This window comes from Carettochelys insculpta, chromosome 2 (genome assembly GCF_033958435.1).
Source record: "Carettochelys insculpta isolate YL-2023 chromosome 2, ASM3395843v1, whole genome shotgun sequence".
NCBI lineage: Eukaryota > Metazoa > Chordata > Testudines > Carettochelyidae > Carettochelys > Carettochelys insculpta.
The window spans coordinates 128640189-128656795 of record NC_134138.1 but is presented as its reverse complement, the minus strand read 5'-3'; the positions used below and the strand labels follow the sequence as shown (position 1 = coordinate 128656795).

Here is a 16607-nt window from a genome sequence, read left to right as displayed (position 1 = left end):
CAAGAACCCAAACCTGACACAGAGTAAGTGACACTGTGTAATAAATGAAAGATATCTAAGTTCCTGTGAAAACAAGTGAAAAATACTGGGATGCTGGAACACTGAAAGTGCATCTGCCCAGGAAGAAACCACGTCATAGAAATAGAATTTACAATATGATTTCACAAAAAAACTTCTTCAGCAAGGAGCTCATCACGCATGAGTTAACAAATTGTGTTAGCACTCCAGACGATTAAATACCCGCTTACATATTTTACTCAGGAATTCAAACATTCCCCGTTACCTTCCCTCCCACACAGTACAGGCAGGACTGCTGGCCATATTCTAGTGTGAGCATCTGACCCTACGTACCCTCTCATGTCTTGCCTCAAGAAGACGCAGTGACAGATACGAGAGACTTAGGTCTGTCCTGGGAGGCCAGCTGGGCATGGAGAGTGTCAACACAGCACAAACCCCTCCGAGAAAAATCCTCACACTAAAGCGTACGGCAGCGCCCCTTTCTGCACTGCCGGCATGGTGAAGAGCTGAAGAAACGCTGGCCTGAGGTGGCTGTCCAGGAAGAGCCAATCTCTGCACGCGCCAGAGCCTAGCCACAGGAAGAGTCTGTGCTCCTCGGCTAAGCTCTGGAGCGCTGGGAGCTCTTTGCAGCCTGTTCACGCTCCGCCTCCACAGGCTTTGCGGTAGCCCCCCGGGCAGGGTCTTAGCACCCACTTCATGTGCCAGCCCTGCCTAAGTCTTGCCCCCAGGAAGTTGAGGACTTGTCTGTGTCCGAGGCATCCTCCCCTGCTGAGCCACCTCTGTGGACAGGTGCACTGCAGACTCTGTAGGCAGGCTCCCCCGCAGGGCCGTGATGCACAGTTCACCGCGTGTGCTTAACCCCTGCCTGTGCACCGTGTGGCCAGGGGACAAGAGGTGGCTGGGTTATGTCGGTGGCCAGCAGCATCTTGGAGAGGATAGCTGCCTTTCTACGGGCAGGAAGGGACCGGCTGGTTCCGGCCACAGGCTAGCGGGAGGAGGGAGAGTAAGGGGAAGAGACGACCTCTTGAAAGCCGTGAGCCGAGTCATGCCTGTCGTCCCCCTCCGCCCGCCTGCATCTGGAAGCCCTCCCCTGTTGCCTTAACTCCCGCGCAGTGGAAGAAGGCTACGGCTGGCCATGTTGTGGTGTGAACCTTGACAGAAATCTGGGGAGAGAGGCCTGTGACCCTACGTGCCGCCCACATGTTGTCTCAAGAAGACGCAGCACCAGGTCCTAGAGAGGCGGGTCTGTCCTGGGAGCCCAGGTGGGCATGGAGGGTGAAGAGCACTGGACAGGGAGGGTTGGGTCAGGCCAGTCGGCGAGCCGCATCTTGATGTGCGAGAGGTGTACGGGAGTGCGTGTGTGTTTGTATGCGTGTGTGAGGCCCCTCCCTGCGCCAGCCGTAGAGATCAGAAGGTAAAGAAAGAGGCTCCAGCTGCTCAGCTTTTCTTTTTAATAGGGTCTCGGTGAACTCGATGTTAATTTGAACTTTTGTACCGCATAGTACTGCTTGCTGTTGAACTTGCTTGATTAGAAGTAACTGGAGCAGGTGTCCCATATTCAGCAGAGGGAAATACGGTCACGCTAGTGTTATGTGGAAGGCGCCCTGCCAGCAGGGGGCTAAATGGTACTTGTGAGGCCCGAGGTCGACAGCTGGATGCGTAGGCAGGGAGCGCGGGAGGTGAAGAAAAGGAAGTGTGCCGATCAAGCGATAAACAGTGGCCTTGGTATTTGGAAGCAGGTGTGGTGGATGAAAGTAGTAGGAAGTGGTGCTTCCAATAGAGCACATTACCAGCGGCCAGCCTTGCACGCGCGGAGTCAAACATGGCAGTGGCCAGCAGGGGAGCTCTAAGGCCTTGTCCACGCTCAGTCCCCACCTCCAATGGAACCTACGGAAGCTCAGCTGCGCAAATGGCGTAGCTGAGGTCGGCGTACTTGCCGCCCTATGGTGTGTGCAGTAAGGCCAGCGGGGGCTGCTCTCCCATTGACTCTGGCTAGTTTTCTCACCCTGGTGGAGTATCGGAGGCGACGGGAGAGCGCTCGGAGATCAATTTATCGCGCCTAAGGAAACGGGATAAATCCAGCGCCGGCAGAGCGATCGCTGCAGCGTCGATCCACCGCGCGATGAAGAGAAGGCCTAAAGAAGAGGCTGTACTGACGGAAACAAAAGCCCACTCCTTCGAGCCGGAGTTGAACCAGCGACCTAAGGATAGCCAAGGAAAGAAGACTACAGTCCTCCGCTCTACCAGCTGAGCTATCGAAGGAGCCCAGCAAGGAGGCTGTCCAAGTGACTCAAAGTGCCAGGGAGGAAGAAGTCCCTCTGGCACTAAGAGCTAATTATAGGCTTGCCTGTGCCCCGCCCTCGGACAGGAACGAGCCACAGACACGTAGCTCTCCCATCCTCATGGCTGCCTCAGCTGTGGGCAGCTGCCTAGGAAGAAGGGAAGCCAAGGGTGGGTGACGCCAGCCCTGCCTGCTGGCTGGGATACCGCAACTTCTTGCCCCGGCCCTCGCTGACCCGCAAGGGCCCTGAGATCGTCTCGAGCAGGCGCAGCACACTGTACGCACCGCCCCACCCCTCCGCGCCCCCCATTCTGGCGCAGAAGAGGGAAGTAGGAGCAACGGCAAACGTGTCTGACGCCGGATCCTTCTGCCCGGCTCGAAAGGACGCTTGAAGTCATGACATTTTTTCAGTCCATTGCCCTTCGCCTTCCTGTGTGACCGACACATTCCTGCTTTCACAGCTGACTCGGCTTCCCAGGCCTCTACCTGAGGACAACACACACAAGGAGCCTTTGAAATGATAAGAACTCAGGCTTGCGCTCTCCTGGAAGGGAAGCTGCTCCTTTTACTCCCTCCGAGCAGAATCCTCACCCTAAAGCGTCCGGCAGCGCCCCGTTCTGCACAGTCATAAGTCTGTGACGGATGTGGGTGGAGAAGAAAGACACGGCTGTTTGGAGGATGCAGGCATCCATCCTGCTACTTCTCACATGCACAGCGAGCACAGTAGCATTTGAGCTCATCCCCCATGCCTTTTCTGTTGCTTCCTTCCCCTCTCCGACACAAACTGTCAACTCAGCGCAAACCCCTGTCCGCACATCTCTTCGCACCCCTAAAAAGATTACCTTTGGCCTTGCAGAGCACTTGGGACATGACCTGCACCCAACGCGGACAGGTGACGCGGCAAACTACCCCGCTCCCTTTCTTGTGTGTAAACAAAATACGTCTTTCCTGAGCCCATCAGAGAAATTCAAGCATGCCCCCTGCCTTGCGGACCCACACATCCCTAGCGCCTGATATCGTGACCGCAAGAAGAAGAAAAGCAGGCAAGTAAAGGGGACGCGTCGCCTCCCTGCCCGCCTGTTGGGGGCGCGGGCCAAGAAAAGCAAAGGTTCACGCTGTCTGCGGAGAACCCTGCAGGTCCTTCTGAGAAATTCCACCAGATTCGGATGGTAGCAGTTCTGCGCCAGAAGCCTGTTACGTGCTATGTGCAGTCACGCTTGCCTAAAGAAATCGCAGCTCTCCAAATGTGATGGACCAAAGGCCCAAGGTGACAGAAATGGAACTGCTCGCTCACGCTGCTCCTTGAACTGTGCTCTACGACGCTGAGGAAGGACGGCCGAAAAGTGAGCAAACCGCAGAAACGCGGACGTTGCTTCTCCGTCAAACGTAAGAGCCCGCCATCAGCACCGGAGACGCTCGTTTGACCTCGAAGGAGAAGGGACTGTCGGGGACGGAAGGGCCGTTTCTACTCCCCCTGTGTTCCCCTCCTGCTTGCCACCTGAAAGAAAGTCCTCCCCGGCGCATCTGCCCCCTAGCATCCGCTCCTGCAAAGGGAGCTTTGGGAGTTACGTGCGGACACTGTGTTTTAGCTAGGGTGACCAGATACTGCGTTTTGAAAGGGTCGGTCCTGCATGTGAGCCGTCCTGCGGGTGTCCCGACTTGCCCTGTATTTTCTGTCTCTCCCCTTCCATGTGTACACGTGAGTCCTAATGCTGGCCTCATGCTTGCTTTGCAGCTGCCCATCCAGCAGCGGTGAAAGGTGGGGTGTCCTGTGGATGATGATGGGGGCGAGTGTGCAAGGCTGACGGTTGGGCAAAGCTGCAGCGTGCAGGGCTGGCCGTTCCCCCTGCCGGTCCATCAGTGCAGTGCCTGGTGTGTGCCAGCAGGCTCCTCATCCCTGCCCCGTTTCCAAGCAGCAGTGGTGAGTGTGGAGAGGAGGTGGCCGGTTATGTGGCACCTGTGCTGCCCGCCCACCTGATGTTTACATGCTCTTCCTCTCCAGCTGTGTCCCATCCCTGCTGCTCATCCACATCCTCCCCAGGCGTCTGCAGCAGGATGCGTTCTGCGCCCAGCGCTTGTGCAGAGGATCAGCCCCCGTTCGGAGCAATCAGTTAACCACTAGTCGGGCAGGCTGGCAGGCAGGCAGACCCTTTCCTTTCCCCCACTGCCTCTGCCGGCGTGGTGAAGAGCTGAAGACCCGCTGGCCTGAGGGGGCTGTCCAGGAAGAGCCAATCTCTGCACGCGCCAGAGCCTAGCCACAGGAAGAGTCTGTGCTCCTCGGCTAAGCTCTGGAGCGCTGGGAGCTCTTTGCAGCCTGTTCACGCTCCGCCTCCACAGGCTTTGCGGTAGCCCCCCGGGCAGGGTCTTAGCACCCACTTCATGTGCCAGCCCTGCCTAAGTCTTGCCCCCAGGAAGTTGAGGACTTGTCTGTGTCCGAGGCATCCTCCCCTGCTGAGCCACCTCTGTGGACAGGTGCACTGCAGACTCTGTAGGCAGGCTCCCCCGCAGGGCCGTGATGCACAGTTCACCGCGTGTGCTTAACCCCTGCCTGTGCACCGTGTGGCCAGGGGACAAGAGGTGGCTGGGTTATGTCGGTGGCCAGCAGCATCTTGGAGAGGATAGCTGCCTTTCTACGGGCAGGAAGGGACCGGCTGGTTCCGGCCACAGGCTAGCGGGAGGAGGGAGAGTAAGGGGAAGAGACGACCTCTTGAAAGCCGTGAGCCGAGTCATGCCTGTCGTCCCCCTCCGCCCGCCTGCATCTGGAAGCCCTCCCCTGTTGCCTTAACTCCCGCGCAGTGGAAGAAGGCTACGGCTGGCCATGTTGTGGTGTGAACCTTGACAGAAATCTGGGGAGAGAGGCCTGTGACCCTACGTGCCGCCCACATGTTGTCTCAAGAAGACGCAGCACCAGGTCCTAGAGAGGCGGGTCTGTCCTGGGAGCCCAGGTGGGCATGGAGGGTGAAGAGCACTGGACAGGGAGGGTTGGGTCAGGCCAGTCGGCGAGCCGCATCTTGATGTGCGAGAGGTGTACGGGAGTGCGTGTGTGTTTGTATGCGTGTGTGAGGCCCCTCCCTGCGCCAGCCGTAGAGATCAGAAGGTAAAGAAAGAGGCTCCAGCTGCTCAGCTTTTCTTTTTAATAGGGTCTCGGTGAACTCGATGTTAATTTGAACTTTTGTACCGCATAGTACTGCTTGCTGTTGAACTTGCTTGATTAGAAGTAACTGGAGCAGGTGTCCCATATTCAGCAGAGGGAAATACGGTCACGCTAGTGTTATGTGGAAGGCGCCCTGCCAGCAGGGGGCTAAATGGTACTTGTGAGGCCCGAGGTCGACAGCTGGATGCGTAGGCAGGGAGCGCGGGAGGTGAAGAAAAGGAAGTGTGCCGATCAAGCGATAAACAGTGGCCTTGGTATTTGGAAGCAGGTGTGGTGGATGAAAGTAGTAGGAAGTGGTGCTTCCAATAGAGCACATTACCAGCGGCCAGCCTTGCACGCGCGGAGTCAAACATGGCAGTGGCCAGCAGGGGAGCTCTAAGGCCTTGTCCACGCTCAGTCCCCACCTCCAATGGAACCTACGGAAGCTCAGCTGCGCAAATGGCGTAGCTGAGGTCGGCGTACTTGCCGCCCTATGGTGTGTGCAGTAAGGCCAGCGGGGGCTGCTCTCCCATTGACTCTGGCTAGTTTTCTCACCCTGGTGGAGTATCGGAGGCGACGGGAGAGCGCTCGGAGATCAATTTATCGCGCCTAAGGAAACGGGATAAATCCAGCGCCGGCAGAGCGATCGCTGCAGCGTCGATCCACCGCGCGATGAAGAGAAGGCCTAAAGAAGAGGCTGTACTGACGGAAACAAAAGCCCACTCCTTCGAGCCGGAGTTGAACCAGCGACCTAAGGATAGCCAAGGAAAGAAGACTACAGTCCTCCGCTCTACCAGCTGAGCTATCGAAGGAGCCCAGCAAGGAGGCTGTCCAAGTGACTCAAAGTGCCAGGGAGGAAGAAGTCCCTCTGGCACTAAGAGCTAATTATAGGCTTGCCTGTGCCCCGCCCTCGGACAGGAACGAGCCACAGACACGTAGCTCTCCCATCCTCATGGCTGCCTCAGCTGTGGGCAGCTGCCTAGGAAGAAGGGAAGCCAAGGGTGGGTGACGCCAGCCCTGCCTGCTGGCTGGGATACCGCAACTTCTTGCCCCGGCCCTCGCTGACCCGCAAGGGCCCTGAGATCGTCTCGAGCAGGCGCAGCACACTGTACGCACCGCCCCACCCCTCCGCGCCCCCCATTCTGGCGCAGAAGAGGGAAGTAGGAGCAACGGCAAACGTGTCTGACGCCGGATCCTTCTGCCCGGCTCGAAAGGACGCTTGAAGTCATGACATTTTTTCAGTCCATTGCCCTTCGCCTTCCTGTGTGACCGACACATTCCTGCTTTCACAGCTGACTCGGCTTCCCAGGCCTCTACCTGAGGACAACACACACAAGGAGCCTTTGAAATGATAAGAACTCAGGCTTGCGCTCTCCTGGAAGGGAAGCTGCTCCTTTCACTCCCTCCGAGCAGAATCCTCACCCTAAAGCGTCCGGCAGCGCCCCGTTCTGCACAGTCATAAGTCTGTGACGGATGTGGGTGGAGAAGAAAGACACGGCTGTTTGGAGGATGCAGGCATCCATCCTGCTACTTCTCACATGCACAGCGAGCACAGTAGCATTTGAGCTCATCCCCCATGCCTTTTCTGTTGCTTCCTTCCCCTCTCCGACACAAACTGTCAACTCAGCGCAAACCCCTGTCCGCACATCTCTTCGCACCCCTAAAAAGATTGCCTTTGGCCTTGCAGAGCACTTGGGACATGACCTGCACCCAACGCGGACAGGTGACGCGGCAAACTACCCCGCTCCCTTTCTTGTGTGTAAACAAAATACGTCTTTCCTGAGCCCATCAGAGAAATTCAAGCATGCCCCCTGCCTTGCGGACCCACACATCCCTAGCGCCTGATATCGTGACCGCAAGAAGAAGAAAAGCAGGCAAGTAAAGGGGACGCGTCGCCTCCCTGCCCGCCTGTTGGGGGCGCGGGCCAAGAAAAGCAAAGGTTCACGCTGTCTGCGGAGAACCCTGCAGGTCCTTCTGAGAAATTCCACCAGATTCGGATGGTAGCAGTTCTGCGCCAGAAGCCTGTTACGTGCTATGTGCAGTCACGCTTGCCTAAAGAAATCGCAGCTCTCCAAATGTGATGGACCAAAGGCCCAAGGTGACAGAAATGGAACTGCTCGCTCACGCTGCTCCTTGAACTGTGCTCTACGACGCTGAGGAAGGACGGCCGAAAAGTGAGCAAACCGCAGAAACGCGGACGTTGCTTCTCCGTCAAACGTAAGAGCCCGCCATCAGCACCGGAGACGCTCGTTTGACCTCGAAGGAGAAGGGACTGTCGGGGACGGAAGGGCCGTTTCTACTCCCCCTGTGTTCCCCTCCTGCTTGCCACCTGAAAGAAAGTCCTCCCCGGCGCATCTGCCCCCTAGCATCCGCTCCTGCAAAGGGAGCTTTGGGAGTTACGTGCGGACACTGTGTTTTAGCTAGGGTGACCAGATACCGCGTTTTGAAAGGGTCGGTCCTGCATGTGAGCCGTCCTGCGGGTGTCCCGACTTGCCCTGTATTTTCTGTCTCTCCCCTTCCATGTGTACACGTGAGTCCTAATGCTGGCCTCATGCTTGCTTTGCAGCTGCCCATCCAGCAGCGGTGAAAGGTGGGGTGTCCTGTGGATGATGATGGGGGCGAGTGTGCAAGGCTGACGGTTGGGCAAAGCTGCAGCGTGCAGGGCTGGCCGTTCCCCCTGCCGGTCCATCAGTGCAGTGCCTGGTGTGTGCCAGCAGGCTCCTCATCCCTGCCCCGTTTCCAAGCAGCAGTGGTGAGTGTGGAGAGGAGGTGGCCGGTTATGTGGCACCTGTGCTGCCCGCCCACCTGATGTTTACATGCTCTTCCTCTCCAGCTGTGTCCCATCCCTGCTGCTCATCCACATCCTCCCCAGGCGTCTGCAGCAGGATGCGTTCTGCGCCCAGCGCTTGTGCAGAGGATCAGCCCCCGTTCGGAGCAATCAGTTAACCACTAGTCGGGCAGGCTGGCAGGCAGGCAGACCCTTTCCTTTCCCCCACTGCCTCTGCCGGCGTGGTGAAGAGCTGAAGACCCGCTGGCCTGAGGGGGCTGTCCAGGAAGAGCCAATCTCTGCACGCGCCAGAGCCTAGCCACAGGAAGAGTCTGTGCTCCTCGGCTAAGCTCTGGAGCGCTGGGAGCTCTTTGCAGCCTGTTCACGCTCCGCCTCCACAGGCTTTGCGGTAGCCCCCCGGGCAGGGTCTTAGCACCCACTTCATGTGCCAGCCCTGCCTAAGTCTTGCCCCCAGGAAGTTGAGGACTTGTCTGTGTCCGAGGCATCCTCCCCTGCTGAGCCACCTCTGTGGACAGGTGCACTGCAGACTCTGTAGGCAGGCTCCCCCGCAGGGCCGTGATGCACAGTTCACCGCGTGTGCTTAACCCCTGCCTGTGCACCGTGTGGCCAGGGGACAAGAGGTGGCTGGGTTATGTCGGTGGCCAGCAGCATCTTGGAGAGGATAGCTGCCTTTCTACGGGCAGGAAGGGACCGGCTGGTTCCGGCCACAGGCTAGCGGGAGGAGGGAGAGTAAGGGGAAGAGACGACCTCTTGAAAGCCGTGAGCCGAGTCATGCCTGTCGTCCCCCTCCGCCCGCCTGCATCTGGAAGCCCTCCCCTGTTGCCTTAACTCCCGCGCAGTGGAAGAAGGCTACGGCTGGCCATGTTGTGGTGTGAACCTTGACAGAAATCTGGGGAGAGAGGCCTGTGACCCTACGTGCCGCCCACATGTTGTCTCAAGAAGACGCAGCACCAGGTCCTAGAGAGGCGGGTCTGTCCTGGGAGCCCAGGTGGGCATGGAGGGTGAAGAGCACTGGACAGGGAGGGTTGGGTCAGGCCAGTCGGCGAGCCGCATCTTGATGTGCGAGAGGTGTACGGGAGTGCGTGTGTGTTTGTATGCGTGTGTGAGGCCCCTCCCTGCGCCAGCCGTAGAGATCAGAAGGTAAAGAAAGAGGCTCCAGCTGCTCAGCTTTTCTTTTTAATAGGGTCTCGGTGAACTCGATGTTAATTTGAACTTTTGTACCGCATAGTACTGCTTGCTGTTGAACTTGCTTGATTAGAAGTAACTGGAGCAGGTGTCCCATATTCAGCAGAGGGAAATACGGTCACGCTAGTGTTATGTGGAAGGCGCCCTGCCAGCAGGGGGCTAAATGGTACTTGTGAGGCCCGAGGTCGACAGCTGGATGCGTAGGCAGGGAGCGCGGGAGGTGAAGAAAAGGAAGTGTGCCGATCAAGCGATAAACAGTGGCCTTGGTATTTGGAAGCAGGTGTGGTGGATGAAAGTAGTAGGAAGTGGTGCTTCCAATAGAGCACATTACCAGCGGCCAGCCTTGCACGCGCGGAGTCAAACATGGCAGTGGCCAGCAGGGGAGCTCTAAGGCCTTGTCCACGCTCAGTCCCCACCTCCAATGGAACCTACGGAAGCTCAGCTGCGCAAATGGCGTAGCTGAGGTCGGCGTACTTGCCGCCCTATGGTGTGTGCAGTAAGGCCAGCGGGGGCTGCTCTCCCATTGACTCTGGCTAGTTTTCTCACCCTGGTGGAGTATCGGAGGCGACGGGAGAGCGCTCGGAGATCAATTTATCGCGCCTAAGGAAACGGGATAAATCCAGCGCCGGCAGAGCGATCGCTGCAGCGTCGATCCACCGCGCGATGAAGAGAAGGCCTAAAGAAGAGGCTGTACTGACGGAAACAAAAGCCCACTCCTTCGAGCCGGAGTTGAACCAGCGACCTAAGGATAGCCAAGGAAAGAAGACTACAGTCCTCCGCTCTACCAGCTGAGCTATCGAAGGAGCCCAGCAAGGAGGCTGTCCAAGTGACTCAAAGTGCCAGGGAGGAAGAAGTCCCTCTGGCACTAAGAGCTAATTATAGGCTTGCCTGTGCCCCGCCCTCGGACAGGAACGAGCCACAGACACGTAGCTCTCCCATCCTCATGGCTGCCTCAGCTGTGGGCAGCTGCCTAGGAAGAAGGGAAGCCAAGGGTGGGTGACGCCAGCCCTGCCTGCTGGCTGGGATACCGCAACTTCTTGCCCCGGCCCTCGCTGACCCGCAAGGGCCCTGAGATCGTCTCGAGCAGGCGCAGCACACTGTACGCACCGCCCCACCCCTCCGCGCCCCCCATTCTGGCGCAGAAGAGGGAAGTAGGAGCAACGGCAAACGTGTCTGACGCCGGATCCTTCTGCCCGGCTCGAAAGGACGCTTGAAGTCATGACATTTTTTCAGTCCATTGCCCTTCGCCTTCCTGTGTGACCGACACATTCCTGCTTTCACAGCTGACTCGGCTTCCCAGGCCTCTACCTGAGGACAACACACACAAGGAGCCTTTGAAATGATAAGAACTCAGGCTTGCGCTCTCCTGGAAGGGAAGCTGCTCCTTTCACTCCCTCCGAGCAGAATCCTCACCCTAAAGCGTCCGGCAGCGCCCCGTTCTGCACAGTCATAAGTCTGTGACGGATGTGGGTGGAGAAGAAAGACACGGCTGTTTGGAGGATGCAGGCATCCATCCTGCTACTTCTCACATGCACAGCGAGCACAGTAGCATTTGAGCTCATCCCCCATGCCTTTTCTGTTGCTTCCTTCCCCTCTCCGACACAAACTGTCAACTCAGCGCAAACCCCTGTCCGCACATCTCTTCGCACCCCTAAAAAGATTGCCTTTGGCCTTGCAGAGCACTTGGGACATGACCTGCACCCAACGCGGACAGGTGACGCGGCAAACTACCCCGCTCCCTTTCTTGTGTGTAAACAAAATACGTCTTTCCTGAGCCCATCAGAGAAATTCAAGCATGCCCCCTGCCTTGCGGACCCACACATCCCTAGCGCCTGATATCGTGACCGCAAGAAGAAGAAAAGCAGGCAAGTAAAGGGGACGCGTCGCCTCCCTGCCCGCCTGTTGGGGGCGCGGGCCAAGAAAAGCAAAGGTTCACGCTGTCTGCGGAGAGCCCTGCAGGTCCTTCTGAGAAATTCCACCAGATTCGGATGGTAGCAGTTCTGCGCCAGAAGCCTGTTACGTGCTATGTGCAGTCACGCTTGCCTAAAGAAATCGCAGCTCTCCAAATGTGATGGACCAAAGGCCCAAGGTGACAGAAATGGAACTGCTCGCTCACGCTGCTCCTTGAACTGTGCTCTACGACGCTGAGGAAGGACGGCCGAAAAGTGAGCAAACCGCAGAAACGCGGACGTTGCTTCTCCGTCAAACGTAAGAGCCCGCCATCAGCACCGGAGACGCTCGTTTGACCTCGAAGGAGAAGGGACTGTCGGGGACGGAAGGGCCGTTTCTACTCCCCCTGTGTTCCCCTCCTGCTTGCCACCTGAAAGAAAGTCCTCCCCGGCGCATCTGCCCCCTAGCATCCGCTCCTGCAAAGGGAGCTTTGGGAGTTACGTGCGGACACTGTGTTTTAGCTAGGGTGACCAGATACCGCGTTTTGAAAGGGTCGGTCCTGCATGTGAGCCGTCCTGCGGGTGTCCCGACTTGCCCTGTATTTTCTGTCTCTCCCCTTCCATGTGTACACGTGAGTCCTAATGCTGGCCTCATGCTTGCTTTGCAGCTGCCCATCCAGCAGCGGTGAAAGGTGGGGTGTCCTGTGGATGATGATGGGGGCGAGTGTGCAAGGCTGACGGTTGGGCAAAGCTGCAGCGTGCAGGGCTGGCCGTTCCCCCTGCCGGTCCATCAGTGCAGTGCCTGGTGTGTGCCAGCAGGCTCCTCATCCCTGCCCCGTTTCCAAGCAGCAGTGGTGAGTGTGGAGAGGAGGTGGCCGGTTATGTGGCACCTGTGCTGCCCGCCCACCTGATGTTTACATGCTCTTCCTCTCCAGCTGTGTCCCATCCCTGCTGCTCATCCACATCCTCCCCAGGCGTCTGCAGCAGGATGCGTTCTGCGCCCAGCGCTTGTGCAGAGGATCAGCCCCCGTTCGGAGCAATCAGTTAACCACTAGTCGGGCAGGCTGGCAGGCAGGCAGACCCTTTCCTTTCCCCCACTGCCTCTGCCGGCGTGGTGAAGAGCTGAAGAAACGCTGGCCTGAGGTGGCTGTCCAGGAAGAGCCAATCTCTGCACGCGCCAGAGCCTAGCCACAGGAAGAGTCTGTGCTCCTCGGCTAAGCTCTGGAGCGCTGGGAGCTCTTTGCAGCCTGTTCACGCTCCGCCTCCACAGGCTTTGCGGTAGCCCCCCGGGCAGGGTCTTAGCACCCACTTCATGTGCCAGCCCTGCCTAAGTCTTGCCCCCAGGAAGTTGAGGACTTGTCTGTGTCCGAGGCATCCTCCCCTGCTGAGCCACCTCTGTGGACAGGTGCACTGCAGACTCTGTAGGCAGGCTCCCCCGCAGGGCCGTGATGCACAGTTCACCGCGTGTGCTTAACCCCTGCCTGTGCACCGTGTGGCCAGGGGACAAGAGGTGGCTGGGTTATGTCGGTGGCCAGCAGCATCTTGGAGAGGATAGCTGCCTTTCTACGGGCAGGAAGGGACCGGCTGGTTCCGGCCACAGGCTAGCGGGAGGAGGGAGAGTAAGGGGAAGAGACGACCTCTTGAAAGCCGTGAGCCGAGTCATGCCTGTCGTCCCCCTCCGCCCGCCTGCATCTGGAAGCCCTCCCCTGTTGCCTTAACTCCCGCGCAGTGGAAGAAGGCTACGGCTGGCCATGTTGTGGTGTGAACCTTGACAGAAATCTGGGGAGAGAGGCCTGTGACCCTACGTGCCGCCCACATGTTGTCTCAAGAAGACGCAGCACCAGGTCCTAGAGAGGCGGGTCTGTCCTGGGAGCCCAGGTGGGCATGGAGGGTGAAGAGCACTGGACAGGGAGGGTTGGGTCAGGCCAGTCGGCGAGCCGCATCTTGATGTGCGAGAGGTGTACGGGAGTGCGTGTGTGTTTGTATGCGTGTGTGAGGCCCCTCCCTGCGCCAGCCGTAGAGATCAGAAGGTAAAGAAAGAGGCTCCAGCTGCTCAGCTTTTCTTTTTAATAGGGTCTCGGTGAACTCGATGTTAATTTGAACTTTTGTACCGCATAGTACTGCTTGCTGTTGAACTTGCTTGATTAGAAGTAACTGGAGCAGGTGTCCCATATTCAGCAGAGGGAAATACGGTCACGCTAGTGTTATGTGGAAGGCGCCCTGCCAGCAGGGGGCTAAATGGTACTTGTGAGGCCCGAGGTCGACAGCTGGATGCGTAGGCAGGGAGCGCGGGAGGTGAAGAAAAGGAAGTGTGCCGATCAAGCGATAAACAGTGGCCTTGGTATTTGGAAGCAGGTGTGGTGGATGAAAGTAGTAGGAAGTGGTGCTTCCAATAGAGCACATTACCAGCGGCCAGCCTTGCACGCGCGGAGTCAAACATGGCAGTGGCCAGCAGGGGAGCTCTAAGGCCTTGTCCACGCTCAGTCCCCACCTCCAATGGAACCTACGGAAGCTCAGCTGCGCAAATGGCGTAGCTGAGGTCGGCGTACTTGCCGCCCTATGGTGTGTGCAGTAAGGCCAGCGGGGGCTGCTCTCCCATTGACTCTGGCTAGTTTTCTCACCCTGGTGGAGTATCGGAGGCGACGGGAGAGCGCTCGGAGATCAATTTATCGCGCCTAAGGAAACGGGATAAATCCAGCGCCGGCAGAGCGATCGCTGCAGCGTCGATCCACCGCGCGATGAAGAGAAGGCCTAAAGAAGAGGCTGTACTGACGGAAACAAAAGCCCACTCCTTCGAGCCGGAGTTGAACCAGCGACCTAAGGATAGCCAAGGAAAGAAGACTACAGTCCTCCGCTCTACCAGCTGAGCTATCGAAGGAGCCCAGCAAGGAGGCTGTCCAAGTGACTCAAAGTGCCAGGGAGGAAGAAGTCCCTCTGGCACTAAGAGCTAATTATAGGCTTGCCTGTGCCCCGCCCTCGGACAGGAACGAGCCACAGACACGTAGCTCTCCCATCCTCATGGCTGCCTCAGCTGTGGGCAGCTGCCTAGGAAGAAGGGAAGCCAAGGGTGGGTGACGCCAGCCCTGCCTGCTGGCTGGGATACCGCAACTTCTTGCCCCGGCCCTCGCTGACCCGCAAGGGCCCTGAGATCGTCTCGAGCAGGCGCAGCACACTGTACGCACCGCCCCACCCCTCCGCGCCCCCCATTCTGGCGCAGAAGAGGGAAGTAGGAGCAACGGCAAACGTGTCTGACGCCGGATCCTTCTGCCCGGCTCGAAAGGACGCTTGAAGTCATGACATTTTTTCAGTCCATTGCCCTTCGCCTTCCTGTGTGACCGACACATTCCTGCTTTCACAGCTGACTCGGCTTCCCAGGCCTCTACCTGAGGACAACACACACAAGGAGCCTTTGAAATGATAAGAACTCAGGCTTGCGCTCTCCTGGAAGGGAAGCTGCTCCTTTCACTCCCTCCGAGCAGAATCCTCACCCTAAAGCGTCCGGCAGCGCCCCGTTCTGCACAGTCATAAGTCTGTGACGGATGTGGGTGGAGAAGAAAGACACGGCTGTTTGGAGGATGCAGGCATCCATCCTGCTACTTCTCACATGCACAGCGAGCACAGTAGCATTTGAGCTCATCCCCCATGCCTTTTCTGTTGCTTCCTTCCCCTCTCCGACACAAACTGTCAACTCAGCGCAAACCCCTGTCCGCACATCTCTTCGCACCCCTAAAAAGATTGCCTTTGGCCTTGCAGAGCACTTGGGACATGACCTGCACCCAACGCGGACAGGTGACGCGGCAAACTACCCCGCTCCCTTTCTTGTGTGTAAACAAAATACGTCTTTCCTGAGCCCATCAGAGAAATTCAAGCATGCCCCCTGCCTTGCGGACCCACACATCCCTAGCGCCTGATATCGTGACCGCAAGAAGAAGAAAAGCAGGCAAGTAAAGGGGACGCGTCGCCTCCCTGCCCGCCTGTTGGGGGCGCGGGCCAAGAAAAGCAAAGGTTCACGCTGTCTGCGGAGAACCCTGCAGGTCCTTCTGAGAAATTCCACCAGATTCGGATGGTAGCAGTTCTGCGCCAGAAGCCTGTTACGTGCTATGTGCAGTCACGCTTGCCTAAAGAAATCGCAGCTCTCCAAATGTGATGGACCAAAGGCCCAAGGTGACAGAAATGGAACTGCTCGCTCACGCTGCTCCTTGAACTGTGCTCTACGACGCTGAGGAAGGACGGCCGAAAAGTGAGCAAACCGCAGAAACGCGGACGTTGCTTCTCCGTCAAACGTAAGAGCCCGCCATCAGCACCGGAGACGCTCGTTTGACCTCGAAGGAGAAGGGACTGTCGGGGACGGAAGGGCCGTTTCTACTCCCCCTGTGTTCCCCTCCTGCTTGCCACCTGAAAGAAAGTCCTCCCCGGCGCATCTGCCCCCGAGCATCCGCTCCTGCAAAGGGAGCTTTGGGAGTTACGTGCGGACACTGTGTTTTAGCTAGGGTGACCAGATACCGCGTTTTGAAAGGGTCGGTCCTGCATGTGAGCCGTCCTGCGGGTGTCCCGACTTGCCCTGTATTTTCTGTCTCTCCCCTTCCATGTGTACACGTGAGTCCTAATGCTGGCCTCATGCTTGCTTTGCAGCTGCCCATCCAGCAGCGGTGAAAGGTGGGGTGTCCTGTGGATGATGATGGGGGCGAGTGTGCAAGGCTGACGGTTGGGCAAAGCTGCGGCGTGCAGGGCTGGCCGTTCCCCCTGCCGGTCCATCAGTGCAGTGCCTGGTGTGTGCCAGCAGGCTCCTCATCCCTGCCCCGTTTCCAAGCAGCAGTGGTGAGTGTGGAGAGGAGGTGGCCGGTTATGTGGCACCTGTGCTGCCCGCCCACCTGATGTTTACATGCTCTTCCTCTCCAGCTGTGTCCCATCCCTGCTGCTCATCCACATCCTCCCCAGGCGTCTGCAGCAGGATGCGTTCTGCGCCCAGCGCTTGTGCAGAGGATCAGCCCCCGTTCGGAGCAATCAGTTAACCACTAGTCGGGCAGGCTGGCAGGCAGGCAGACCCTTTCCTTTCCCCCACTGCCTCTGCCGGCGTGGTGAAGAGCTGAAGACCCGCTGGCCTGAGGGGGCTGTCCAGGAAGAGCCAATCTCTGCACGCGCCAGAGCCTAGCCACAGGAAGAGTCTGTGCTCCTCGGCTAAGCTCTGGAGCGCTGGGAGCTCTTTGCAGCCTGTTCACGCTCCGCCTCCACAGGCTTTGCGGTAGCCCCCCGGGCAGGGTCTTAGCACCCACTTCATGTGCCAGCCCTGCCTAAGTCTTGCCCCCAGGAAGT

General features: G+C 58.1%; 4 non-coding genes across 4 annotated transcripts; all 4 read right to left on the bottom strand.

The window, feature by feature from the left end:
• Positions 1–2191: 2191 nt before the first annotated feature.
• On the bottom strand, positions 2192–2280 carry TRNAY-GUA (transfer RNA tyrosine (anticodon GUA)). Its single transcript is given in 2 exon segments — positions 2192–2227; positions 2244–2280. It is a non-coding gene; the product is annotated as a tRNA-Tyr (tRNA).
• Positions 2281–6155: 3875 nt separating this feature from the next.
• TRNAY-GUA (transfer RNA tyrosine (anticodon GUA)) lies at positions 6156–6244 on the bottom strand. The gene is given in 2 exon segments: positions 6156–6191; positions 6208–6244. It is a non-coding gene; the product is annotated as a tRNA-Tyr (tRNA).
• A 3875-nt stretch (positions 6245–10119) lies between these two features.
• On the bottom strand, positions 10120–10208 carry TRNAY-GUA (transfer RNA tyrosine (anticodon GUA)). The gene is given in 2 exon segments: positions 10120–10155; positions 10172–10208. It is a non-coding gene; the product is annotated as a tRNA-Tyr (tRNA).
• A 3875-nt stretch (positions 10209–14083) lies between these two features.
• Positions 14084–14172, bottom strand: TRNAY-GUA (transfer RNA tyrosine (anticodon GUA)). The gene is given in 2 exon segments: positions 14084–14119; positions 14136–14172. It is a non-coding gene; the product is annotated as a tRNA-Tyr (tRNA).
• Positions 14173–16607: the final 2435 nt, after the last annotated feature.